This window comes from Hemicordylus capensis, chromosome 15 (assembly GCF_027244095.1).
Source record: "Hemicordylus capensis ecotype Gifberg chromosome 15, rHemCap1.1.pri, whole genome shotgun sequence".
Lineage (NCBI taxonomy): Eukaryota > Metazoa > Chordata > Lepidosauria > Squamata > Cordylidae > Hemicordylus > Hemicordylus capensis.
The window spans coordinates 3,102,556-3,127,759 of NC_069671.1; the positions used below are offsets into that span (position 1 = coordinate 3,102,556).

The 25,204-nt window shown below is 47.0% G+C and overlaps 2 long non-coding RNA genes across 3 annotated transcripts in view; one reads left to right on the plus strand and one right to left on the minus strand.

Annotated features, from left to right (window-relative positions):
• LOC128338117 (uncharacterized) overlaps positions 1-23,521 on the minus strand; it is a 31,889-nt gene extending 8,368 nt beyond the window's left edge. Inside the window, exons 1-2 of the long non-coding RNA XR_008312520.1 lie at positions 23,301-23,521; positions 1,460-1,587 (exon numbers count right to left, since the gene is read on the minus strand). This is a non-coding gene — a long non-coding RNA (uncharacterized LOC128338117). The remainder of the gene's footprint in view (positions 1-1,459; positions 1,588-23,300) is intronic.
• On the plus strand, positions 3,167-23,263 carry LOC128338118 (uncharacterized). 2 transcript variants are annotated; one of them, XR_008312521.1, is made up of 2 exons: positions 3,167-3,323; positions 22,436-23,263. It is a non-coding gene; the product is annotated as an uncharacterized LOC128338118 (long non-coding RNA). The 2 variants fall into 2 exon arrangements; XR_008312522.1 differs by having other exon boundaries at positions 3,305-3,368.
• Positions 23,522-25,204: the final 1,683 nt, after the last annotated feature.

Consider the following 25,204-nt stretch of genomic DNA (forward strand, 5'->3'; position numbering starts at 1 on the left):
GGGTGAAGCAATCTTATAATTAAGGGGTGCAGAGGCTCATGGGGCAGTTGGTACCATCTGCGGGGGTGGGGTGGGTGGGTGGATGCTCACTGTGATTTTTGACCAACTCTACACCCCCAGAGATGGAAAAGAGGCAATAACATTGAAAGGCTTTCAGTATGTTTATACTTTTGTTGTCTTGACCATCCGGTCAGCAGCGGCCAGATTTGCAATGGTGTGTTAAAAGCTTTTTAAAGACTACTATAAAGATCTTATTGATGTTGTCAGAGGAATGGAAATTGAATAGGAAGCTGCCTTATACTGAGTCAGACCCTTGGTCCATCTAGCTCAGTATTGTCTACCCAGACTGGCAGCAGCTTCTCCAGGGTTGCAGGCAGGAGTCTCTCTCAGCTCTACATGGAGATGCTACCAGGGAGGGAACTTGGAACCTTCTGCAACCTTGGAGAAGCTGCTGCCAGTCTGTGAAGACAATAACTGAGCTAGATTGACCACTGGTCTGACTCAGTATATGGCAGCTTCCTATGTCTCTGTAAACCTTTGAAGGTGCTTTTGTATTTTCTTACATCCCTGTTCCTTGGACTGGGGTGCTTTTTGGAAGCATTCTTGCAACCACTGAGTGTTTCTTTTACCTGTTACTAAAAGCTGAGAGAGCCTCAGACGGAAACTGTCTGTAGTATTTTGACTAAAGTTAATTTCCCCCTTTTTTGTTCTTTGCAACTTTAACCAGCCTCTTTGAGTGGATTTTTAACTCAAGAAAGGGTTTGTGTATTTTTTTTCTATGGTGCAGAACACATCCCAATTTGATCGTGCATCAGCTACCAAGTTTTCTCACCATGTGTATGCTTGCATGTGGAAGGATTCTGTACTTTTCCAGTAGTAAGAGAAGGAGAGTTTCCCTGGAAATTCACCCAAGCCAGTTGGCGGGCAGCGGGGAGATAAACTCTGTTAATAATTCAGGTGTGGTGGCAGCGAATAAACTACTAGAAGTCCAGGAAAGTTTTGGGGAGAAGCCTTTGTTCAGAAAGCTCAGGGGGGAGATGATTCAGCATTTTGCTTTCCCTCACCTGGGCTTGCTCTGAGACAAAGGCTTGGGTAAACCCGCTGCATGGTGTACATAGACTCAAAGAGTGCCAAAAATCACAGTGAGCCTGAATCGGCTGAGATGGTACTGATGCTCAAAACTTGTGGGCCTGACCCGTGGTCTATGGTGGAGGAAACCTGATGCCCAGAGAATTTTGCAGCAGGGTGTAACTAGTATAATGCTTCAGATGTCTTCAATAATTGCACAAATGTTTGGGGTGGGTTTTTCCTGGAGTTTGTGTCTTGATTGCTTTGTATTCAGAATGTGACGTTTCCCAAGGACTGGGGACAGGATGAGAGCAGGGGGCCACAGGAACCAAAACATTGATTGAGGAGCCTAGGGAAGTGGTCAAGTGGTGAGAGAGAAGGTTCCACCCACCTGTGCCTGACTCTTGTGCCATAGCTTGATGGTGGCGCATCCGCTTAGCATCTTGAAGGTCCCAGGTTCAAACCCTGCCATCTCCAGGCGAAGATTTCAGAGAGCACCCGGGGGAAATGGTCTGATCTCTGCAATTGTATGCATGCAAGCATGGGAGAATTGTCAAAGGGGAGGAGGTATTAAAACCTTCCAGTGGCTGGCAGTTCCATCCTGTAAATGCCTCCCGCCACCCCGTAGCTGGGCTTGCTTCTGTTTGGGGGCATCAGCAGCACGGGATAACCAGTTGGTTAGCTAAGCTAAGCAGCAGTTGGTTAGCTAAGCTAAGATAACCACTTTCGCCAAGCAAGCACACATACCCCTCCCTTATGAAGGAAGCAAGAGGGGTGATGGATAAGACTCTGTTCCCCTCCTAGCATCTCTTTCTGGGTAGAGTGGCCATGCCTCCCGAAATTCTGGGTTTCATTTGGGTTTTAAGCATCTTACCCAGATTCACCTGGATTTCAGCTTTCATTAAAAAGAAAAAGAAAAAGCTGAGCTCCAGCCTTTGTAGAAGCGGAATTGTGGGGCAAAACCTGCAGCCACTATTCTGCTCAAAAATTATTTTCAAGGCAATTTCCATTAGTCAGGACCAAAGGGCTGACTCAGACTGAGGCAGTCGGTGTGCAGCAGGTCACGGGGAAGGACCCACAGCTCAGTGGCCGAGCACTTGCTTTGTATGTGTGCAGAAAGGTCAAGCTCCACAGTTAAAACAGGATCAAGTTTCAGGTGAGGGGACACATGGCATGCTGCCCGTCAAACTAGATCAGGCCTGCTCAACTTAGCCCGCCCCCACCAGCTGTTTTTGGACCACAACTCCCACAATCCCCAGCCACAGTGGCCAATAGGGATTATGGGAGTTGTAGGCCAACATCTGCAGGGGGGCCAAAGTTAAACAGGCCTGGTTTAGACAATAGTGGGTTGGCTGGCTTGTTTTTTCGTAGAAGCTGCAATTCTCAAAGTGAGGAAAGATCCCCTCTCCTTACTATTGTGCCATCGGTGTCGACTCCTAGCGATCACATTCCATGTGATTTTCTTGGAAGAATACAGGAGGGGTTGACCAGTGCTGCCTCCCGCACAATATGAGATGATAAAAACAAAACAACAGATCCTGATAATATAACCAAAAATGAACAAACCACTAAATATGTGAATATAAATTGTATTGAAAGTAGATTGGTAATTTATGTTTAGTGATCTGGATATATATAAATAAAATGTAATAACAAAACATTTATAGCAATACATATGTACAAACAATAGAACAATAATATTGAAAACTATGAGACCACAACAGCTATTGCAAAAAGATCAAAAGAGATCAACACTTACTACTTGGCATAAACAACATTTGTGGATTGACATTGTCTGTCTCTGTGGTCTTTTCTATGTGGGTCAGTCTAGTAGACCTTTAAGAATCCGTATAGAATGTAAGAGTAAAATTAGAACTAAAAATATGGAGGTCCCCTGCACAGAACATTTTATTAAATTGAGACATTCACCAGAAACTATGAATTTTTTTGCGATTGAAAGAGTAGCAGTAAATACAAAAAAAGAAGAAGAAGAGCTAAGTTCTAAATTAAATCAAAGAGAAGCCTTTTGGATTCTTACTTTAAAATCCATGTCTCCTATGGGCCTCAATGAAAATCTAGATCATATTTATAAAGAAAAGTAAAATTTTATTCCTTTAAGGCTGATGTCTTGAATCTCAATCAATGGATGATCCTATCCCTTTAAGGATTTTAAGCCGTATCAACTGATTTGACACAACTGGTATAAATAGCTTCACCAGAGGTCTTCAGTCTGTTGGAAACCTTCGAGGAGAGAGGTCAGAAATAACTTAGAGGGAATGTTGTTTATACACCATGAGAACGTATGCTTGATGATTTTTTATATTGCATGATTAGAACTAAGATAACTGGGGATGAGTTTGCTTGAAATAGATAAGACTTTTGAATTTGAAGTATTAATGCCTCTTATTATAGGGGTAAACTCCTTATGTAAGTTTAAGTTTTAGAACTTTTTCTAGTCATAATGATTGAATATTAATTGCAAGACATGTCCATAGTATTTAAAATTTCACTTATTATATTTATTGAACAGGGATAAAAGACATTGCTAAATGTATATAAAATATAAAACATTATTTTAAAGAGCCAGTTGGCCATTTACTTATTATGTTAGAAACAGATCATTATCAATACATTACGGGTTAATATGGATATCTTGTAGAATGGACAGGTGATGGGAAACTGATGGATTCCCTCTGAGAAATACTCAGGGGTGTATCTAAGGGTAGGGCAGGCAGGGCATGTGCCCTGGGCGCCACTTGAAGGGGGCGCCATTTTGTAAATAATTTTTTTTTAAAAAGGCTGCCAAAAACAAAATGGCCACCTTGCATGCTCAAATGTGAGGCCCTAGGTCATGCCAGGCCTTGCAGAGGCCATTTGAGCATGCACGGTGGCCATTTTGTTTTCAGAGGCCATTTTTCAAAAAAAGATTTTTAAAAATGGCCACTGCACATGCTCAGATGGTCCCTGCGAGGCCCTAGAGGCCAGTGGGGGGAGGAGGAACCTTTGCAACCCCCCCAGCCTTTAGGAAGCCCCCTGAAGGGGCTACAGGTAAAAAAATAATAATATATAATATAAGTCACTGTACACATATTCAGATTGGCACTATGTACAGAGAATCAGGGCTTGTCAATACTGAGCTGAGGCTTATGAGCTAGGATTGTATTCATTGGCTCTTACTTTGCTTCTTGTGATAAGTGAGTTAAACGTTATGTCTTAATAATATGGCTATTAATGGTGAGTTTGTCTTTGAATCAGTGTGAAATCCTTAGTATTAAGGCCCACTGGGAGTTTCTTGCTCTCTTTCTCTCATTTTAACTGTCTTTCTGAAAGACTAGAATATATTCCAAGCAGTGACACAGTTTACTCTGCGTATCCTTTAATTATTTACAGAGTATCTGGGAAAAGTCAAATTCTCCATTTATTTTTAAAACTTATGTAATGGTGATGCTACAATACATAGTAGAGAATTAGACAGGGACTTCTGTTTAGTTTTCCAAGTACACCTCCACATAGTATTGGGGTATTTCACGAGCCCCAGCATACTGAAATTTGTAGTTTTCCAGCATTTTTTGGTCTGGCTACGTCCACTGCTAAAATAGTTTTTGAAAGATTAAAAGATTAATGAGCCTGACTTTTATTTTTCAGCTGATATTATGGTAAATTTATCTCAAAGATGGGTGTCAGATGCTTGGACAGGGGGCACAATTTCAGTGTTTGCCCTGGGCGCTATTTTCCCTAGATACGCCTCTGGAAATACTCATTGTCCAACAGAGAAAAAATAACATGATACCACGGCTGACATTTATCGAAGATTGACTGAACTTATAGGACACTTAGAAAAGAGACACTGAAAGGGCTTTCAATACTGGATCGCTGTTGTGGTCTCATAGTCTTTGATATTATTGTTCTGTTGTTTGTACATATGTGTTGTCATTACATTTTATTGATATATATCCAGATCACTATATATAAATTTGTTTTATTGATCTACTGTCAATACAATTTATATTCACATATTTAGTGGTTGGTTTTGTTTTTGGTTATATTATCAGGATCTGTTTGGTTTCTCTGTGCTACATTTCAGATCCCCTCCGTTGTTGTTTTGCAATATGAGACGATGCCTTTCAGCACCTCCCTATATCTCTGCTGCCTGCTATAGGCAACTCCAAATATATGTACTAGGCACAGTCTAGGAAGCACACCGGCGGGGATTTGAACTCACAGCCTCTTGCTCCCTAGGCAAGCTGCTCCCCCGCTGTGCCACCGAAGCTGATCTCCCTACTACCGGTATTAAAAGTGAAGTCTGCTGTCAAGTCAATTTTGACTCCTGGTGCCCACAGAGCCCTATGGTTGTCTTTGGTAGAATACAGGAGGGGTTGACCATTGCCTCCTCCCGCGCAGCATGAGGTGATGCCTTTCAGCTTCTTCCTAGATCGCTGCTGCCCGATATAGTACCAGCAGGGATTCGAACCAGCAACCTTCTGCTTGATAGTCAAGCATTTCCCTACTGTTACCACTTAGTTAAATGGAGAAAGGCCTGTCTCTTCCCCCACACCCTATCCTTTTCACCGCGGGGTCCAGTGTGAACAACCAGCGTAGGAATTAAGGTCTATCGTTGTCATTCCTTCTCTCTTCAGAGAACCTAACAGGGCTGTTCTCACGATCGACATGAGGGCCAGAGAGGGCTCCTACGTCCTACCTAATTCTGGAGCTGGGCTCGCTTCCCATTTTCAATCCTGCATTAGATCAAAACAGGGTGGGAGGCAGAGAGCTTGATCATCAGCCTGCATGCTGGAGAAATGGTGGCGAGCCAGGTAAGGTCAAGTGTGCCATCGAGTCGGTATCGACTCCATAGCCTGGGAAACATACCAGCGGGGATTCGAACTGGCAACCTCTGGCTTGCTAGACAAGTCATTTTCCCGCGGTGCCATGAGGTACATAGCCCCTGATGTAATGGCCGGGTCCACATCTTTCCATTTTGGCAGAGGGTCTTGCAGTCTATCAAAGATGTTGTTGGGAGGGTTGGGCCATATAAACTGGAGATCGTTTTACTGAATGACGTAAGAGAAATTAAAACCTCAGCTTTGCAGAAGTGGTGTTCACATCCGCAAAATTGTAACTGTGCTTCTAATTGGGGGGTGGGGGGGGGAGGCCATCATAAGGGGAATGGTTTCAGAAAGGGAGGGGGGTGCTAATACAGGACAAGCTATCCTCCCAAATTAGAGCATCTTGCAACTTATTTTTTTGAGACAAGTGGATCCCTTTTCTTAACTTTATTGACAGTTCTAGGTCTAGGTTTACTTGACCAGAGTGCTTAAAGAATATTTAATGGCCCGTGTGTGTGCTGAAAATGATTGGATCATCTCATCCCGCATGAAAATTGGCAGGAGAGCTGACACAACTCCATCAACATGGTAGGGTTAGTTGGATCAGTCTGATCATTTTCGGACATTCTGTCGGGATTTAAAAGTTATTCCCTCTCCTGTGAATCCCAACAGAAGCCGCCCCTCATCTGAGTCTTGAGGGCTAAGGCTAGCGGGGAGGAATGCCCCCACAGGAGTTTTCGTTTCATTCACTCACCCCTGCTCCAGTGTGGTATCTGATCGCCGCTGCTACCACTCTCGGCTTCCAGAGAGACCTGGATCTGAACCAACCTTTGGAGGACCCCCCTCCATATCTCCGCAAAGCAAAGTCTGGCTTTAGTTCTTCACCCCTGTGATATTTCCCTTTTAAAGGAGTTCAACGGAGTGCCTAACTCACGGGGAGTCACAACTCCAGAGTCTCTAAGCATGCACACACAAGAGACCCCCCTTGTTGCTCTCAGTTTTTAAAAATGACACGGGGGAAGACACACTCAGTTCGCCGAAGCAGAGGGCTTGCCTTTCTCCCTTGAGAGAAGCTGGAAGGCAGGGGGGGCTTCATGGTTCCCTGCACCCTTCTTGGCTGCTAGTTCAAAAGCCCCCACCTAGTCGAGCTTTGTCTCAATAAGGTCAAGCACAAGCGAGCTTGTGTGTAGCAGAAGCACGGGGTTGCTGGGGGGTTCTATTTTTTCCTTTTAAATTTAAATATATTTAAAGAAAGTTTTAAATTTTGGCAACAAAGGTAATTTTTCAAGAACTTGGAGTGGGGGTGTGAGTTTCTGGGGAAGAGACACATGCTAGCATCTTCCATCTGTCTGCTCGCCGAGTAGGCTGGAATTAGTGGGATCATTATCTGCTCCAGCCTCACAGGAAAATTGTCAAGAGAGCCAACACGACCCTGTCGAAGCTGTCGGGTCACTTGGAATGGAATAATTTTCTGACGTTCTGTTAGGATTTAAAAATTGCTCGTCGACTTTTAAACCCCAACAGAAGCTGCAGCCATACATTTTCCAATGGGCTACTCACCACTTTGCAGCTGAGGACCCAAGAGGACCATGGATAAAAATCAGCTCTGACCACTTGCGTTATTGAAATTGGGGGTGGTGGGAGGAGACACTTTCCGGCCCCCCTGATTTCAAGGAAGGAAGCAAGCGCTCACAAGCCCCCTTTGAGACTGAACATTTGAAGTTGGTGGGTCATGCCCGCAACCAGGGCCTGAGGGCTAGAGCTTGAGGATGTGCAGACACCCTCTGTTGTATTATCTTGATATCTGATATTCTGAGAAATGCTGCCCCTGACGCTGGAGGCTCCATTTAACTGAAAAGTCATCTAAGCAAGTGGCCATTGGCACAATCTACAGGCTAATTACATGTGCTGTAACATCCTTGTTGAGCGGTGGCTTTGAGTTTTCCACATTTCAAATTAGCTGGACCAGTCGCCCAATCGGCTAGCTGGCCACTAAGGCAAAGCCTTCCCTTCACTAATGAGTAACTACAGCCAACCCCATAGCCCAGGGATCCCCACACTTGCATCCCTACAGATTGCTGGACTACAACTCCCATTATCCCCAGCCACACTGGCCTGTGGCTCTGGATGATGGGAGTTGTAGTCTAAGCGCTAGGAATCCAAATTTGAGACCTCCTGCCATACCTCCCAATTATTTCACAGTTTTAAAATTTATAATACCCACTGGGGCACTGGCTTGGCTTAATGTCAGGGTGGGACCACCAACACAACGCCCAAATACATTCGCCTCTGAGGGGATGCTGCTGGGACATGGAAGACGGCAACCTTAAAGCACACCTGGAACGTGGCCCTAAAAGGGCAAAATAGGCAAACAGGTTGCCAGGACACAGGTATCAAAGCAACAAAAAGAAAACAGACCTAAGTGGGTCCAATGAAAACTCTATATTGCACCTCAATAACATGGTACATTTTGCTGAATGAAGTATTAAATAGATCTGTAAAAATGCATTAAGAAGACACACTCAACTGCAACCTAATACTGCAAGGATCTTTCTCAAAACATACCAAAGGATGAAAACTACTGGATATTTAATATATACTATTTTAAAAGTTACCCACATACATACTCAAATCAACACATAAATCCTTGAATCATCAAAATGATTTGAAACTCTTTATCTGACCTCCCAACAACAATAGAGAGGAGAGCTGGTCTGGTGGTAGCCAGCATGACTTGTCCCCTTAGCTAAGCAGGGTCTGCCCTGGTTGCATATGAATGGGAGACTTGATGTGTGAGCACTGCAAGATATTCCCCTCAGGGGATGAAGCCGCTCTGGGAAGAGCAGAAGGCTTCAAGTTCCCTCCCTGGCTTCTCCAAGATAGGGCTGAGAGAGATTCCTGCCAGCAACCTTGGAGAAGCCACTGCCAGTTTGTGAAGACAATACTGAGCAAGATGGACCAATGGTTGGACTCAGTAAATGGCAGCTTCCTGTGTTCCTATTCACACTTGCATAGAATATGCTCCTTAAAACAAAATATAGCCAATTTACAATAAAGCATCTCAAAATGCAAAAGATCTCCCAATACACAAACACAAACCATATATACTCTTGACATAACTGAAAATCTGATACATATCCAAAGGATCTATTTCACACAAAGATTTAACTAGGGCTCACCTCTCAATACAGATGTATGGCTGCACTCCATGAATATTAGCAGTTATTCAAACTCTCACAGAGGTAGGGCTTAAATACTTGACAAAGTTAAATCACTAAGAACCTGAACCTCATTATGTCCTTTAATAGCAGATCTAATCCTGAGCATACTTATCACACTCCTCTGTGGCTGTAATATAAATTTCCAAACCTCCTCTGCCTTATTATTACAAATTGATTCAACAACAATGGTCAGAGATTTCATTCAAAACATCACCCTCCAATTTATATCTTCATTAATCTCAAAGGAATCCATGTCTATAAAGAATGGATCCCAAAAAGCACTTTTTAATAGTCATTTATTGCAATTTTTATTAGCCAAATTCACACTCTCAACACACCAAAACTGCATGTCCTTCAAAAATGCTTAGCCAAGTATTAGCTTGTAATACTTCTCTCTTGATACAGCTCTTATGTTCTGCAATTCATGTTTTGATGGCTCTAATAGTTTTACCTACAAATAGTAATGATCAAGGGTATCTGAAAATGTATACCACTCACTTACTATAGCATGTTTTTAAAAAAACTCAGATTGTATACCCTTCCATTTACTGGGTTAACAAACAAACAAGGTCTCATGCAATTTTTGCACACAACACAGCTACCACAATTGAACTATCCTATGGCACAGCGGGAAATGATTTGACTAGCAAGCTAGAGGTTGCCAATTCGAATCCCCACTGGTATGTTTCCCAGACCATGTTTCCCAGACCATACCATGTTTCTCAGGAAACACCTATTTCGGGCAGCAGTGATATAGGAAGATGAAGAAAGGCATCATCTCCTACTGTGCGGGAGATGGTTTGACTGAACATAGGCATCCAAAAGGAACAGTAGTAAGCAATGTAGTAGCAAGCACGAACTGTCCCCTTTGCTAAGCAGGGTCCACCCTGGTTTGCATTTGGATGGGAGACTACATGTGAGCACTGTAAGGTATTCCCCTTAGGGGGTGGGCCGCTCTGGGAAGAGCCCCTGCCTGCTTGCATGCAGAAGGTTCCAAGTTGGACCAATGGTCTGACTCAGTATATGGCAGCTTCCTATGTCCCATGTTTGCATGCAGAAGGTTCCAGGTTCCCTCCCTGGCAGCATCTCCAGGATAGGACTGAAAGAGGCTCCTGCCTGAAACCTGGGAGAAGCCGCTGCCAGTCTGTGTAGGCAATACTGAGCTAGATGGACCAATGGCCTGACTCAGTATAAAGGCATAACGGTTCCTATGTATAAAGTATGCATATACTCGGTATAAAGGCGCCTATGAATTGCCAGACATAAGTGGCTAAAACCATTCACCACAGAACCTGGGATGTGAACCTCCCCTTTCCACCAGCAGGTGGCATGCAAGCCTTCTTAGCCAACCATCTAAGCCAAAAATGTCTTCGACAATCCCCTCTTTCTTCGCAGACCGTACGGCCCAAAATTACATTTCTCTGCTTGCATATTCAAAACCCTGCACACGGCACGGAAGCAACCAGACAATCGTTGCTGGAGACACATCCTTGTTAGATAGGAAAGGTCAGATGCAATTAGGATTTCTGTGCTGCTTTTCGAATATGATTAGAATATTTCTGTACAGCTTTTCAATGTTTTAGAAAAGTTTCTAAAGTGGCCTGAATCTTGCCAAGTGGCTGGAATCATGTTCCTGAGCATTCTTCTCTTTCATACTCATAGGAACACAGGAAGCTGCCATATACTGAGTCAGACCATTGGTCTACCTAGCTCAGTACTGTCTACACAGACTGGCAGTAGCTTCTCCAAGAATGCAGGCAGGAGTCTTTCTCGATCCTCTCCTGGAGATGCCAGGGAGGGAAACTGGAACCTAGATGCTCTTCCCTGAGCGGCCCCATCCCCGAGGAATATCTCACAGTGCTACATGTAGTCTCCCCTTCAAATGCAAACTGGGGCAGACCCTGCTTAGCAAAGGGGGGAAATTTATGTTTGCTACCATAAGACCAGCTCTCCTCTCTCAGCTGCTTAACTTTCCAACTTTGCATACACATGTTCAGCCAGGGGTTTCCCCCTCACTGTTTTTAGAATGCAAAAGGAATAGGCAACACTGCATTAGAACAAAGAAACCAGGACTATTTCTATCCAAATCTCCACTTCAGTTCTGTTCAGCTCATTTTTGTGTGTAGCCATGTGCCATTACAATAGAGAATAGATAAATGTATAACAAGTAATTTTTAAAAAGCCCTCATATCAATAAAATAAGCAAAATTTCAAAATGTGGAGGAGAGTTGATTTTGTGGTAGCAATTGTCCCCTTTACTAAGCAGGGTATGCCCTGGTTTGAATTTGAATGGGAGACTACATGTGAGTACTGTAAGATATTCCCCGTAGGGGATGGGGCCGCTCAGGGATCAAGGAACAGGTTCCTAGAAAGATAAGAAAAGATGTCTCTGTCCTGAACTACAGCTTGGGAAAGAAGATGGTCTCATCCGTTCTGTGCAAGACACCTTCTTTTCTTTTCTCTTTTCTTCCCTTCTCTTATCTCCCTCCCTTTCTTCTCTCCTCCCTCTCTGTCTCTTTCCATTCTCTCTTCATTCTCATTATCCCTTCCCTTTGCCCCCCCCCATTAGAAAAGGTTTGGGAGGTGCCCACAATTGAGGGGGGCCCTGCACCACCTTCTTGTGCAGTTGGGAAAAAACAGGATAAATGCTGCCCTGGGGTCTCCACGTGCTTTCCTAGACAGCAGGCTTCCCGTCAAGGCTTTACTGCAAGTTCAAAGTTGCTCCCCAAAACCAGCGCAAAAAATGGATTTTTTGAACCCAGGATATAAATCAGGCTGGATTTTTTTTTTTTAAACTCCGGATATGAATCAGGCTACACTCTTCAATGTGCAATGGAAAACCTGATCATGTGTGAAATGCTCCCTGATAGCTGGTAGGGACCTCAGGGTAAATTCGGCCGATCTGTGAACGCACCCACTCCATGCCTTAGGAGATGTGAACTAAAAGCTGGGAAACGTCCAGGTAGACTACACCTTTCCTTTCTGCCTTTGGCCATTGTGGCAAGGGACCCGAGTTCAAGAATGCCCCGATTCCAGTCCTGACTTCTAGATTCATGAGAGTGAAAGGCACACCCAGGCAGGAAAACCGTGCAAAGTGTTTTCTGTTGGTGCTGCTGCTCTTGAGGCAGAGACAGCATGGGAGGATCAAGCAGAGGAGCCCGTTCAGGGGAAACATGGTGGCGCTTTGCCACCATCATTCGCCCCACCATCCCACTGGGTGGGGGGGGCAAATGGAGCTAGGCCAGGAACCAGTGGGACCCAGATTGTGGGTAGGGTCATAGGAAGCTGCCTTCTACCGAGTCAGACCCTTGGTCCATCTACCCAGACTGGCAGCGGCTTCTCCAAGGTTGGGTCCCTAGACGTTATTGGACTTCAACTCCCATAATCCCCAACCAAAGGCCACTGGGGCTGGGGATTATGGGAGCTGAAGTCCAATAACATCTGGGGACCCAACATTGAGAATCCCTGCTCTAAAGCAGGCCTGCTGAACTTTGCCCCCACCCCACCCCCACAGCAGTTTTTGGACTACAACTCCCACAATCCCCAACAACTCCCATAATCCCCAGCTCCAGTGGCCAACAGCCAGGGATCATGGGAGTTGTAGGCCAACATCTGCAGGAAGGTGGAAGCTGAGCAGACCTGCCCTAAGGGGAACGTCTTGAAGTGCTCACACATGTAGTCTCCCATTCAAATGCAAACCAGGGCAGGCCCTGCTTAGCAAAGGGGACGGGTCACGCTCGCTACCACAAAGACCAGCTCTCCTCCCATGACTGGGTCACTTAGCAGAACCTAATTCTAGGAAGTAGACCTTGTTTTCCAAGCGGCAATCCTGGCCAGCTGCCAGAAGACCATTTGGCTGTTGGACCCGGCAAAATGCTGGCCTTCTGGTGAAGGGGTCCCCCCGGCGTCTTAGGTTCCCATCTGAGCATCCCTGGGCTTGCCGGTGCTGAGTGAAGCATTTTCAGAGGCGGCTGAAGAAGCAAGATAACCCTGAGCAATCAAGCCGGGAGTTTCCTGAGCTTCTCCTCTGCAAAGCCATCGGCGCCATTTCCTCGGCTCTGTCTCCATCAGCAGGGAGGCCCGACTGCTCTAAGGAGGGGGCAGGAAAGTGTGGACACGGCTGCTCGGGAGGGAGGGAGGGAGGGCCGCTCTGGGGTTGCCCATCTGCACTAAAAGCCAAGGCTGGTCAGAGACAATGGTGGCCAGAAAACAGAGGAAAGTGTGCTGTATAAACAACAGTTGCGGTGAAATCTGGTCTGGGGCTGGTCTGGTCCGGAATGGGAGGGGGGTTGTTTGGTGCATGAAATGTTTAAGTAAGAGAGGGGAGGGTGAATTTATTTTGGGGGGGGGTGTTTGGAGAAGTTACCACCGTTGGGGTTTCGGGGCAGTTATTTTGGTGAGTGAGTCTTGGGATTTGAGCTGGAGGGGGCTGGCGGATTAGATCCTTGTGGATACTCATGGAGTGAGGCAACTTTGCTGGTGCCAGTTGGATTAGAGTTGCCATGTCCCCCCCCATAAAAAAAAAATTCCAGATTTCACCCAGATTTTAAACATCTCACCCAGATTGCTTTGTCCACGCAGATTCGCTCGGATTTCAGTTTCATTTTAAAAAAGAAAAAGAAAAAGAAAAAGCTGAGCTCCAGCCCCTGTAGAAGCAAAGTGATGGAGCAAAACATGCAGCCACTATTGGGCTCAAAAATTATTTTCAAGCCTATTTCCATAATATGCAAATTAGGCACCTGGATTTGGAAAGCCAGGCTATGGCAACCCAGTAGGGAATGTCACCTTGTGATGCCAGGGAAGGAACATGGAACCTTCTGCATGCAAACGTGCAGATACTCTTCCCAGAGTGGCCCCATCCCCTCAAGGGAATATCCTACAGTGCTCACACATGTCTCCCATTCAAATGCAAGCCAAGGTAGACCCTGCTTAGCCAAGGGGACAATTCATGCTTGCTACCACAGGACTAGCTCTCCTCCTCCATCCTACCCATCTTGATTGAGGCCATAAAAACCAAGGAAAAATGTGCAGGGAGGGCAAAATTCAAGCGGCATGTCTGTTAAGGTGTCAGCTTGAGATTCCAGTGTCCCAGATTTACCGAGCTTGAGCCCAAATGAGATAGCCTTAACTCTGGTCTTACTGTATAAAGGTAAAGGGTGCCGTTGAGTCGGTGTCGACTCCTGGTGCCCACAGAGCCCTGTGGTTGTCTTTGGTAGGATACAGGAGGGGTTGACCATGGCCTCCTCCCGCGCAGTATGAGATGATGCCTTTCAGCATCTTCCTCTGTCGCTGCTGCCCAATATGGGAAACAGACCAGCAGGGGTTCGAACTGGCAACCTCTGGCTTGCTAGTCAGGTCTGTGCAGCTGTGCTCTTTGTCCTTACAGCACCCAGCGGACAGCTTCTGGCTTTGGAGAGGAAGATGCTAAATGCGGCTTCTCCCTGCCCTCCCCCCCCCCCGATTTCAATGTAGGAGGCTGGGCGTTGGCTGGGGATGGAAGTCAAAGGAAGAGTCTTAAGTGTTTATGCAGGTCTATCCTCCCCTGACCCCTCGGGCGACACAATGGGAGGAAGTGTCGGTGGGGTGTTTTCTCCTGTTATTCTCTCTGTATCTAATAACCTGTATCTCTCCCCCCCCCCCCCGCCGCCCTTGGCTAGGAAGATGAATGTGGTCCCTTTGACCTCCTTCAAAACAGCTTGCCATTCCTGTTGTGCTACCAGAGCTACTCCCCACGGAGGGCTGCACCATCAGGTTTCTCCAGATCTCACGGCCAGCCTGAAATAGGAACATAGGAAGCTGCCATATACTGAGTCAGACCCTTGGTCTATCTAGCTCAGGATTGTCTACACAGACTGGCAGCGGCTTCTCCAAGGCTGTAGGCAGGAGTCTCTCTCTCAGCCCGATCTTGGAGATGCTGCCAGGGAGGGAACTTGGAACCTAGATGCTCTTCCCAGAGCGGCTCCATCCCCTGAGGGGAATATCTTCCAGGGCTCACACTTCTAGTCTCCCATTCATATGCAACCAGGGCAGACCCTGCTTAGCTAAGGGGACAAGTCATGCTGGCTACCACAAGACCAGCTCTCCTCTCCGAAGCAAGAGGAGCAACTTGCAATAGCAACTTGCATCGGTCCCAGGGGAGGGTGGTCCAAGACGTTTGGCTGCCGGAGGTAAAAGACAACAATGAGATGCCTCCCCATCTGCAGGGCAAGCGTGCCCATGGTGTGGGAGGCAGTGCTTGCTGCCCCCAAGGCCCTTCTCATACCCACGCCTGAGATGACCACCTCATAGGAATGGAAGACGCTGCCTTCTACCGAGTCAGACCATTGATCCTACTCTGACTGGCAGCAGCAATCCAAGGTTGCAGGCCGGAGTCTCTCCCAGCCCTACCTGGAGATGCTGCCAGGGAGGGAAACTGGGACCTTCTGGAGATCCTGCCTGGGACTGAACCTGAGATCTACTACTACTACTACTATGAATATTTATATACTGCTCTTCAAGCAAAGTTCTCAAAGTGGTTCACATGGGGGAGGGATCCATAATTAAGATGCCCCCCTGTCCCCAAAGGGCTCACAATCTGAAAAGAAACATGAGGCAGACACCAGCAATAGCCACTGGAGGGATGCTGTGCTGGGGATGGATAGGGCCAGTTGCTCTCCCCCTGCTAAACATAAGAGAATCGCCACTTTGAAAGGTGCCTCTTTGCTCAGTTAGCAGGGGTAACTGTTCTACCACTGAGCTATGGTCCATCCCAAAACAAACTTCCCTCCTTACATAGGAAGCTGCCTTATACTGAGTCAGACCCTTGGTCCATTTAGCTCAGGATTGTCTACACTGACTGGCAGCAGCTCTCCAAGGTTTCAGGTGGGAGTCTCTCCCAGTCACACCTGGCTGCTTTCCGCATTACACGCTGCAACCGTTTCGCAACATATCTGCCAAGTGTGCTTCTATACTGCCCGCGATCCAACATCACCTGCTGCGTGGTGCCGTCCATATTTCTGATGCCCTAATTCAGATTTTATTGCTGCCCTGCAGCATTACAACATTGCATCTGCGTTGCAGGAAAGTAGCAGTATTTCTCCGTTGTAGGAGAGTTGCAGCTATGTTGCCCTGGTGTAAATAGCATTGTGTGGGTGGTTCATGGGGGGGGGGAGAGGGATCTGTCCATAGCACCCCTTCCCACTTCGATTTTGTCTTTTTATTTTATCTCCCTCCCCCCTATTTTTTTTCTTATTTTTACACTGTGCGAAAGGGGAGCAGTGGGCGGGTGGGCGGAGCCTTAAGAGCTGAGAGGCTCTGCATGGGCTTGCTTTGCTCACCACTTTTCAGGGGCAAAGAAAGGTAGACAGCTGTCTTGACTGTCCCATCACAACCCTCTTGTTCAAAATCCACCTGACCCCCAACTCCCCTGATGTCTGTCTAGGGGGCCTTTCCAGCATTTTTTTGTTTGTTTTACTGGATCGCTTGTGCAAATTTTTGCTTTTGAACGGTGCTTTGCCTGGCGGCTTTGCTCAAGGGAGATGAGTTGGTGGTTTTGTGTTTTTTTTAAGACGTCACATCATCAGCTCCTGCTAACTTGACAAAGAGGCACCTTTTAACGTGGTGATTCTCTTTATTTAACAGGGAGAGAGCAACTGGCCCTATCCACCCCCAGCACAGTACCTCCAGTGACTGTTGCTGGTGCCTATCTTATGTTTCTTTTGAGATTGTGAGCCCTCTGGGGACAGGGAGCCATCTTATTTATTTATTATTTCTCTGTATAAACCGCCCTGAGTCATTTTTGGAAGGGTGGCATAGAAATCAAATAAATAATAAATAATAAATCACCCCCTCCTCCTCTTCTGTGACCTCATTTGCTCAAAATGGGGCAGGAGGAGGGGGCAGATAATGCGGTTCACAGAGAATATGGTCACCACCTGCCTGGAAACCACGTTGCAGTGGACAGGAATATGAACGGCCACCAGCCGACCATGAAGCACTGAACAGCCCTTTACTCGCAGTTTGGAACCGTTGTACCGTTCCATCACACCTTGCAGTATTTGGGAGTGCTATTGGCACATGGCTCATAATCTGGGAAACTCCCTGGAGATGCTACCAGGGATTGAACTTGGGCCCTTCTGCATGCAAAGCAGATGCTCTTCCACTGAGTTACAGCCCCATCTCCTAAAGGAAATTATCTTACCACGCTCACATGGAGTCACTCATCCAAATGCAAACCAAGGCAGACTCTGCTTAGCCAAGGAGCAATTCATGCTCACTACCACAAGACCAGCTCTCCTCCCGAAGTAGGGCTGTCTCATGTCTCAGACACACGCACGCCCCACCTTGTGGAAGAGTTGGACCTCAGTAGTCAAGCACGTTCTGTCTTTGCACAAAATAGCAAGATCAGCTGGGGCATCTCAGGCAGCAGAGATGGGCAGTGGGAAAATCACTCGCGATTCACTCCCAAGCCTGGGGGACATTACTAGTGGAGATGGGAAGTTGTCAAACTTTCTACCTTCTGGAAATTCTTTCAGTGATTCTACATAATGCCCCCTCTGCACTGTTCAGCATTTCTGCCATCTGATCTCCTAAATCGTGTGTGTGTGTGCGTCTGTGCGCGCACGCACAGTAAAAGAGCTCAAAATCCATTTCCCACCAAATTTTTTTTCCACATTTTTAAAAACACAATTGCTGCATAATCGATTCCCCTCCACTTCCCAGTGGCCTCGGAAGTTTCCCACCAAGCTGGGAAATGGAAATCTCAGCGCCAGAATGCCAGATCTGTCTAGGGAGCTTTCTGCCCCCCTCCCCAGCTCCCTCCACCCCACTAAAATGTTTGCATTGGCTCAGACGGGGAAGTGGAAATGTCAAGATACTGCGAAAAAAGACCCGCTCTCACCTGCCAGATGGAGAGGCAGAAAATACCATTCGTTCGTGGGAACAGCTCCTAGCTCCATTCCCACCCTGGCTTTGCCAGTTCAGAGGGTTTCCAGAGACTTTAAAAAACATCTGGCTATTTGGGTCCCCTGACAAACACAGCCTTGCAGGGATCAGCCAGTATTCCCAAGCTTCATGATGTCCATCATCATTCAGATCCTCTCCTCCCCTCGATCCGTTTTGGGAGGCAAGGAATAGGGAAGAGTATAGAGCCGTTCTAAGAATGATGCTGCTGGACCAGGTCGGAGACCCAGGCCAGTTCCAGAGCAGTGCTCCCTGTAAGAGGGAATCCCAGCTGTTGTTGACTACAGCTCCCAGAACCCCTAGCTGCAGTCAGCTTTGGCTGAGAATGCTGGGGATTGTAGTCAAGAACATCCGGCATTTTCTGTTAGAGGGAACACTGTTCCAGACAGCGAGAAAACTTGTGTGCAAGTCCCAGGCGTGGCCTTACTCCCCATACACACACCACTGCAGACTTTCACACTACTTCCTGATGAGGAGCCCTGCACTAGGGGTTCTTAGAGCCCTCCTGTCTCCCCACACTGCAGCCGTTCCTCCCCAATCTTAGGACCCTTGGCTTGAAGCCACTGGCTCCTCAGCAACGTGCCCACTGCAGAAGGGGAAGGAAGAGAGTGAAAAAGACCCTGCCCTTCTGCTCCCGATTGGCCGGCTATGTGCTGGAGCTCAGCAAACCCATGGGCATCTGCAGGACCTTTTCAGGGGTGGGTGGGTCGCAAAGCCAGGAATCCTATACTCCCCACCCCTGGGAGTAAGTCCCATTGAATTCAGCGGCTGAGTCATTGCTCCCCACCCTGGATGCCCCAGCCTACCTGACAAGTTTCAGGAAACTAGCACCAAATAAACTCGTCCTGTTAATTTTAATAAGACTGTTTATGAGTAACTTAGTGTGGACGTGAACCAGTGACTGGAGCAGCCTGTCTTCCTAGTGGTAACACTTAAATTTGTGTTTTTACGAGTATACACAAATATAAATGTGATAGTTATGAGACGTACTGTCACTGGCTTACATTCAGTTTAGCTGCCCCTGCCAAATGAGGTGAGGCAGGTGGCTACTAAGGAAAGGGCCTTTTTGGTGGTGGCACTCCATTTATGGAATAGCCTCCCCAGTGAGGTTTGCCTGGCTTCATCACATTGTTCTTTTAGATGCCAAGCAAAGACCTTTTTGTTCATGCAGGCCTTTTAAATTTTGGGTTTTAAATTTGATTTTAACTGTTTTTAAATGGTTTTTAAATGGCTTTGTGTTGTATTTTGTATTTTCTCTCCCCCCCCCCGCCTTTTTGGTATGTCACGATTTAATGTGTTATGACCTGCCCAGAGAAAAATATGGGGCGGCTATCAAATAAAGTTCATTAGTATTATGATAAACAGATGTTGAAATAAATGGGACAAGTTAACTTGCCCCATCAATTTCAGTGAGAGTAAATTTCAGTCTGGATGTAAGCCAGTACCTGGAATAGCATGTATCATAATGATGACGATGAATATTTATAGACTACTTTTCAGCAAAAGTTCCCAAAGTGGTTTACATGGATGGATGGATAGATAAGGCTCCCTGTCCTCAAAGGGCTCACAATCTAAAAAAGGAACCGAAGGCAGACCCCAGCAACAGCTACTGGAAGGATGCAGTGCTGGGGACGGATAGGGCCAGTTGCTCTCCCCCTGCACAATAAAGAGAATCACCACTTTAAAAAGGTGCCTCTTTGCTCAGTTAGCAGGGGGAGACTGCAACATTTAAATGTTTGTGCACATGCACCATTTCTATGGGGTACGTGAGCTGAAGGTTTGCAACAGAAAGGGTACACTTGTTAAACAACTTTCTAGCGCACTCCAGCTCTCTATACACATGCCAAGCCTGGAACTGTGTGGGATTTTCAGAGCATCACCAGCTCTTGCATTCCAAGAAGAACCTACCCTTTCCCCCAGTTACCCTAAAGCAGGCCTGCTCAACTTCGGCCCTCCTGCAGATGTTGGCCTACAACTCCCATAATCCCTGGCTATTGGCCCCTGTGACTGGGGCTTATGGGAGTTGTAGTCCAAAAACAGCTGGGGGGCCTAAGTTGAGCAGGCCTGCCGTAAAGGTAGTAATGAAAAAGAATGGGTTCTTCTCAGAATGCAACATCTGGCCAGCAGGTGGCGCTGTGAAGAACATGCAAGGTCCCCACTTAGTGTGTGTACAGAGAGTAAGATTCCACTAGGAGGTAGCACAGAAATCTGCAGCAGCATTCGTGTGCTGCTGTTTCCAGGGTTTTAAAAAACTGTTTTAATAATAGTTTTATGTTGTTTTTATCATTTTTATTTTATTTATTTTATTTTTACATTTTATATCCCGCTCTTCCTCCAAGGAGCCCAGAGCGGTGTGCTATATACTTAGGTTTCTCCTCACAACAACCCTGCGAAGTAGGTTAGGCGGAGAGAGAAGGGACTGGCCCAGAGAGTCACCCAGCAAGTCTCATGGCTGAATGGGGATTTGAACTTGGGTCTCCCCGGTCCTAGTCCAGCACTCTAACTACGACACCACGCTGGCTGGTTTTGGATTTTAATCGTTCATTGATTTCAGTTTTGTTTTGACGTAAACCACCCTGAGCCATTTTGGAAGGGCGGTATAGAAATCAAACCAAATCAACAAACAATGAGGTGGGGGGTGGGTCAAACTTGGAATTTACATGAGAACTTTGCAGAAATCCCCCCTTTACTGCGGTCAGGAAATAATCCCAGAAGGGGTTCAGGACAGTGGAAGCCTCCCTAGACGCCTTCAAGCCAGCCAATAAGACCTCTTCAGCTCGGCTTTTGAGAAAATTGACGTGGCGTTTAAAGGAGTTGTGTCTGACTATTTTGAATGGTTTTATTTTGACCGTGAGCCGCCCTGTCCCATTTTTGGATGGGCAATCTCTCAGTCGAATAAATACAATTTTGCATGGAGAAACGGGCAACGTACAAATCAATGGCCTTGGACATGCGTCCTTCAAGACAAGTTAGCATCTTGGCAGCATGCTTGAAGGGCAGAGCAAGAAAGCTGGCTGATGGCCCGATCCTTCCCTTCCCTTCCTCTTCCTCGCGTCCCAAGGAGCCAGGAGGGCTGGGAAATGTTATTGTTGCAAGGAGAGGATTTCTGCTATCTGGGGGGATGTTTTGCCCAGCACGAGGAGACTGTTTTGGCTGACCTGATGGAGCCACGCCAGGGTCACCTCACTGCATGGACGGCGAAAGTCACGGCTCCCGTCGGCTACAGCTGGCAAACAGGAACCAGCCCTGCAGTAGCCCATCTTCCGCTGGCTGCCTCCAGGAAGATGCCTCCATAAAAGCGCTATCAGGGCTAAGCAAGGGACAGCCCAGCCAGAGGAAGAGCCTGTGATTACTGAATTCTCTTGTGGAAGTTGCAAGGAGGAAACCCAGACTGTACGCCGACGGGCGTTTGGGGAGGGAAAGCACATCTTTGTCTCATGCCGAGGGATTCACTCGGCTGGTCTTGTGGTGGCAAGCAGGCACTGTCCCCTTTGGCTAAGCAGGGTCTGCCTTGGTTTGCATTTGGATGGGAAATGATATATGAGCACTGTAAGATGTTTTCTTCAGGGGATGGGGCCATAGCTCAGTAGAAGAGCACCTGCTTGCATGCGGAAGGTCCCAGGTTCAATCCCTGGCAGCATCTCCAGGTAGGGCTAGGAGAGACCCCTGCCTGTAACCTTGGAGAAGCCGCTGCCAGCCAGGGTAGGCAATGAGGAACTAGATGGACCAATGGTCTGACTTAGCATACGTCGCTTCCAACCCCTTCCCCAATGTTCTCTAACATGGAATTAGCCTTCTTTACAGCTGCTGTGCAAGCCACCTAATCACACTTGACTAGCAAGCCAGAGGTTGTCGGTTCGAATCCCCGCGGGTGTGTTTCCCAGACTATGGGGAGACACCGATATCGGGCAGCAGCGATATAGGAAGATGCTGAAAGGCATCATCATCTCACACTGCGTGGGAGGAGGCAATGGTCAACCCCTCCTGTATTCTACCAAAAGATATCCACAGGGCTCTGTGGGCACCACGAGTCAACACCGACCTGACGGCACACTTTTCCTTTCCAGCAGCTGAGCACTGGTTTGGCATTCTCAGTTAGCTGCCCACCACAACCCCGAGATCCTTTTCCAAGTCAGTCTCTGCCAGCTGAGAAGACCCCATCAGTGAATGTGTGAATGCAAGGTTTCACTTGCCTCAGGAATGTTATGCTCTGGGGTGGCCTCCCCAGTAGAATGACCATATTAGGATTGATTTCTCTTCTTCCTACTGGCATGCACAGAGAGAGAGAGAGAGAGAGAGAGAGAGAGAGAGAGAGCACGCAGCATCTCCTGGTTTCAGTTAAATGACAGGCTCCCAAATGTGTTTGTTTTTGTCTCCAAGGATTTCCTAAGCAATCTGACTGCCAATTAAGAGAGGATAAACGGGCAAGCATGACCTCTGATATGATCGCCAATGACAGCAGTGAAACTGACCAGAACTCCTCTGCCCCTCAGTTCCAGCCTGGGGAATGGAGCTATTGGCTCAAACCACCCATGTGGGGTCAGTGACCAGAGCTCCTTGCCGAAGCTCCTCTGCAAGATTTGCAAAGTGGCCGGGATTAGGGCGGTATAGAAATGTGCTAAATAAATAAATAAATAAATAAATAAATAAATAAATAAAACAAACAAATTTCTGAGTGCAAGGAAGCGAAAGCAGACGGGATGGAACAGCATGGAGGCTGAACTCTGCTTTTTCTCCTCTACCTTAAAGGCCAGAAACGTAAAAACAAAAGAAACCTGGAGCTATCGGAGTGCCAAGTTTGATTCCAAATTTAAGCCAGCATGGTACAGCAGTTAAAGGGTTGGACTAGCACCCGAGAAATCTGAGTTCAAATCCCCGTTCAGCCATGAAACTCGCTGGGTGATTCTAGGCCAGTCACTTCTCACTCAACCTAACCTACCTTGCAGGGTTGTTGTGGGGACAAATATAACCATGTACAGCACTCTGGACTCTTTGAAGGAAGAGCAGGATATAAATGTACGAATAATTAGAAATCCAAGATCAGCAGCACCCTGTAGCCCACCAGATACCTCTGGGAAGCCCACAAACAAGAGACGAAGGCATACCTACCCTCCCTTCCTTCCTCCTTCACAGACTCTCTCACAATTCACACAGATTCATGGACCATAATGTAATGCATCACAATTAATAAACTACTACAAGCAACTGGCTAAGGATTTGTTGTTGTTGTTGTTGTTAAACTCACCTGTGCACTTTGCTTTGGAGGAGGAGGGTCTCCTCCCCTTCACCCCAGGTGTCCACTTGATGGGCCCTCCGCTCTGCCCTCCAGGGCCAGCCCTTGGTGCTTTGGGCAGAAGAAATGAGTCTCAGAACTGCTACCTCCCGCTTGGCTGAGTGTTAATTAGAAACAGGAGTTCTTCCTGAAAAGGAGGGCGGGGCACTAAAAGCATGCAGGTATTTGCCAGAGATTACATGCTTTGAGAAATAGAAAAAGGAGGCAGAGAGCAGTAAATGCTTCACACCTGGCCAGGAGATTGCTATCATGCTGATTGTTGTGTGCTGGAGGCGAAAGCAGGCAAATTCTGCTCAGCCTTGCAATGGAATAAGGGAAATAGAAGTCCAAGCTTGAAGTGAGCAGCAAGAGGTGAACCAAGCACCCCCCACAACTAGGTATCAGGATGGGGAGTGAATCCACCTTAATTATTAATACCTTTGGCTACTGGGGATGATGGGAGTTGTAGTCCCAAAGTGTGGTGTAGTGGTTAGAGTGCTGGACTAGGACCAGGGAGACCCGAGTTCAAATCCCCATTCAGCCATGAAACTAGCTGGGTGACTCTGGGCCAGTCACTTCTCTCTCAGCCTAACCTACCTCCACAGGGTTGTTGTGAGGAGAAAACGTAAGTATGTAGTACTCTGGGCTCCTTGGAGGAAGAGTGGGATATAAAAATGGAAAATAAAAAAATAAAAAATCTGAGGACCCAAGTCTGACAAGGTAAAGTGTGCCGTCAAGTCGATTCTGACTCCTGGTGCCCACAGAGCCCTGTGATTGTCTTTGGTAGAATACAGGAGGAGTTGACCATTGCCTCCTCCCGTGCAGTATGAGAGGATGCCTTTCAGCATCTTCCTATATCGCTGCTGCCCGATACAGGTGTTTCCCATAGTCTGGGAAACATACCAGCAGGGATTCGAACTGGCAACCTCTGGCTTGCTAGTCAAGTCATTTCCCCACTGCGCCTGGCCTAATTCACTTAAAAAGTACGTTCAGTTTAGAGAGGAGAGCTGGTCTTGTGGTAGTGAGCATGAATGGTACCCTTTGCTAAGCAGAGTCTGCCCTGGTTTGCATTTGGATGGGAGATCACATGTGAGCACGGTAAGATATTCCCCCCAAAGGGATGGGGCCACACTGGGAAGAGCCCCTGCCTGCTTGCATGCAGAAGGTTCCAAGTTCCCTCCCTGGCAGCATCTCCAAGATAGGGCTGAGAGAGACTCCTGCCTGAAACTCTGGGAATCTGCTGCCAGTCGGTGTGGATGATAGTGAGCTAGATGGACCAGTGGTCTGAATCAGTATAAGGCAGCCTCCTATGTTCCTAAGCAAGAAGCCACTTGTTCAGCTACAAACAATTAAGACAACTTCATACTACTTTAGGTTATACTGAAGTCATGATCAAAAGCATCTTATTTTTAGAATTGTGGCTAGCAAGAAGCAGCCCCCCCGCCGGAGGGTGTTGCATGCTTAAAGCTTAAACTGCCCTGAGCCATTTTTGGAAGGGCAGTCTGTCTATCTATCTATCTATCTATCTATCTATCTATCTATCTATCTATCTATCTACCAACCAAGCTTTGAGGGGACTGATAGGAAGCTGCCCTATACATACTGAGTCAGGCCCTTGGTCTATCTAGCTCAGTATTGTCTTCACTGACTGGCAGCGGCTTCTTCAAGGTTGAAGGCAGGATTCTCTCTCAGCTCTCTTGGAGATGCTGCCAGGGAGGGAACTTGGCACCTTCTGTTCTTCCCAGAGTGGCCCCATCCCCTATGGGAGACTATCTTACAACACTCATATGCAGCCTCCCATCCAAATGCAAATCAGGGTGGACCCTGCTTAGCAAAAGGGAACATGTCCTGCTTGCTACCACTCCTCCCCAAAGGGA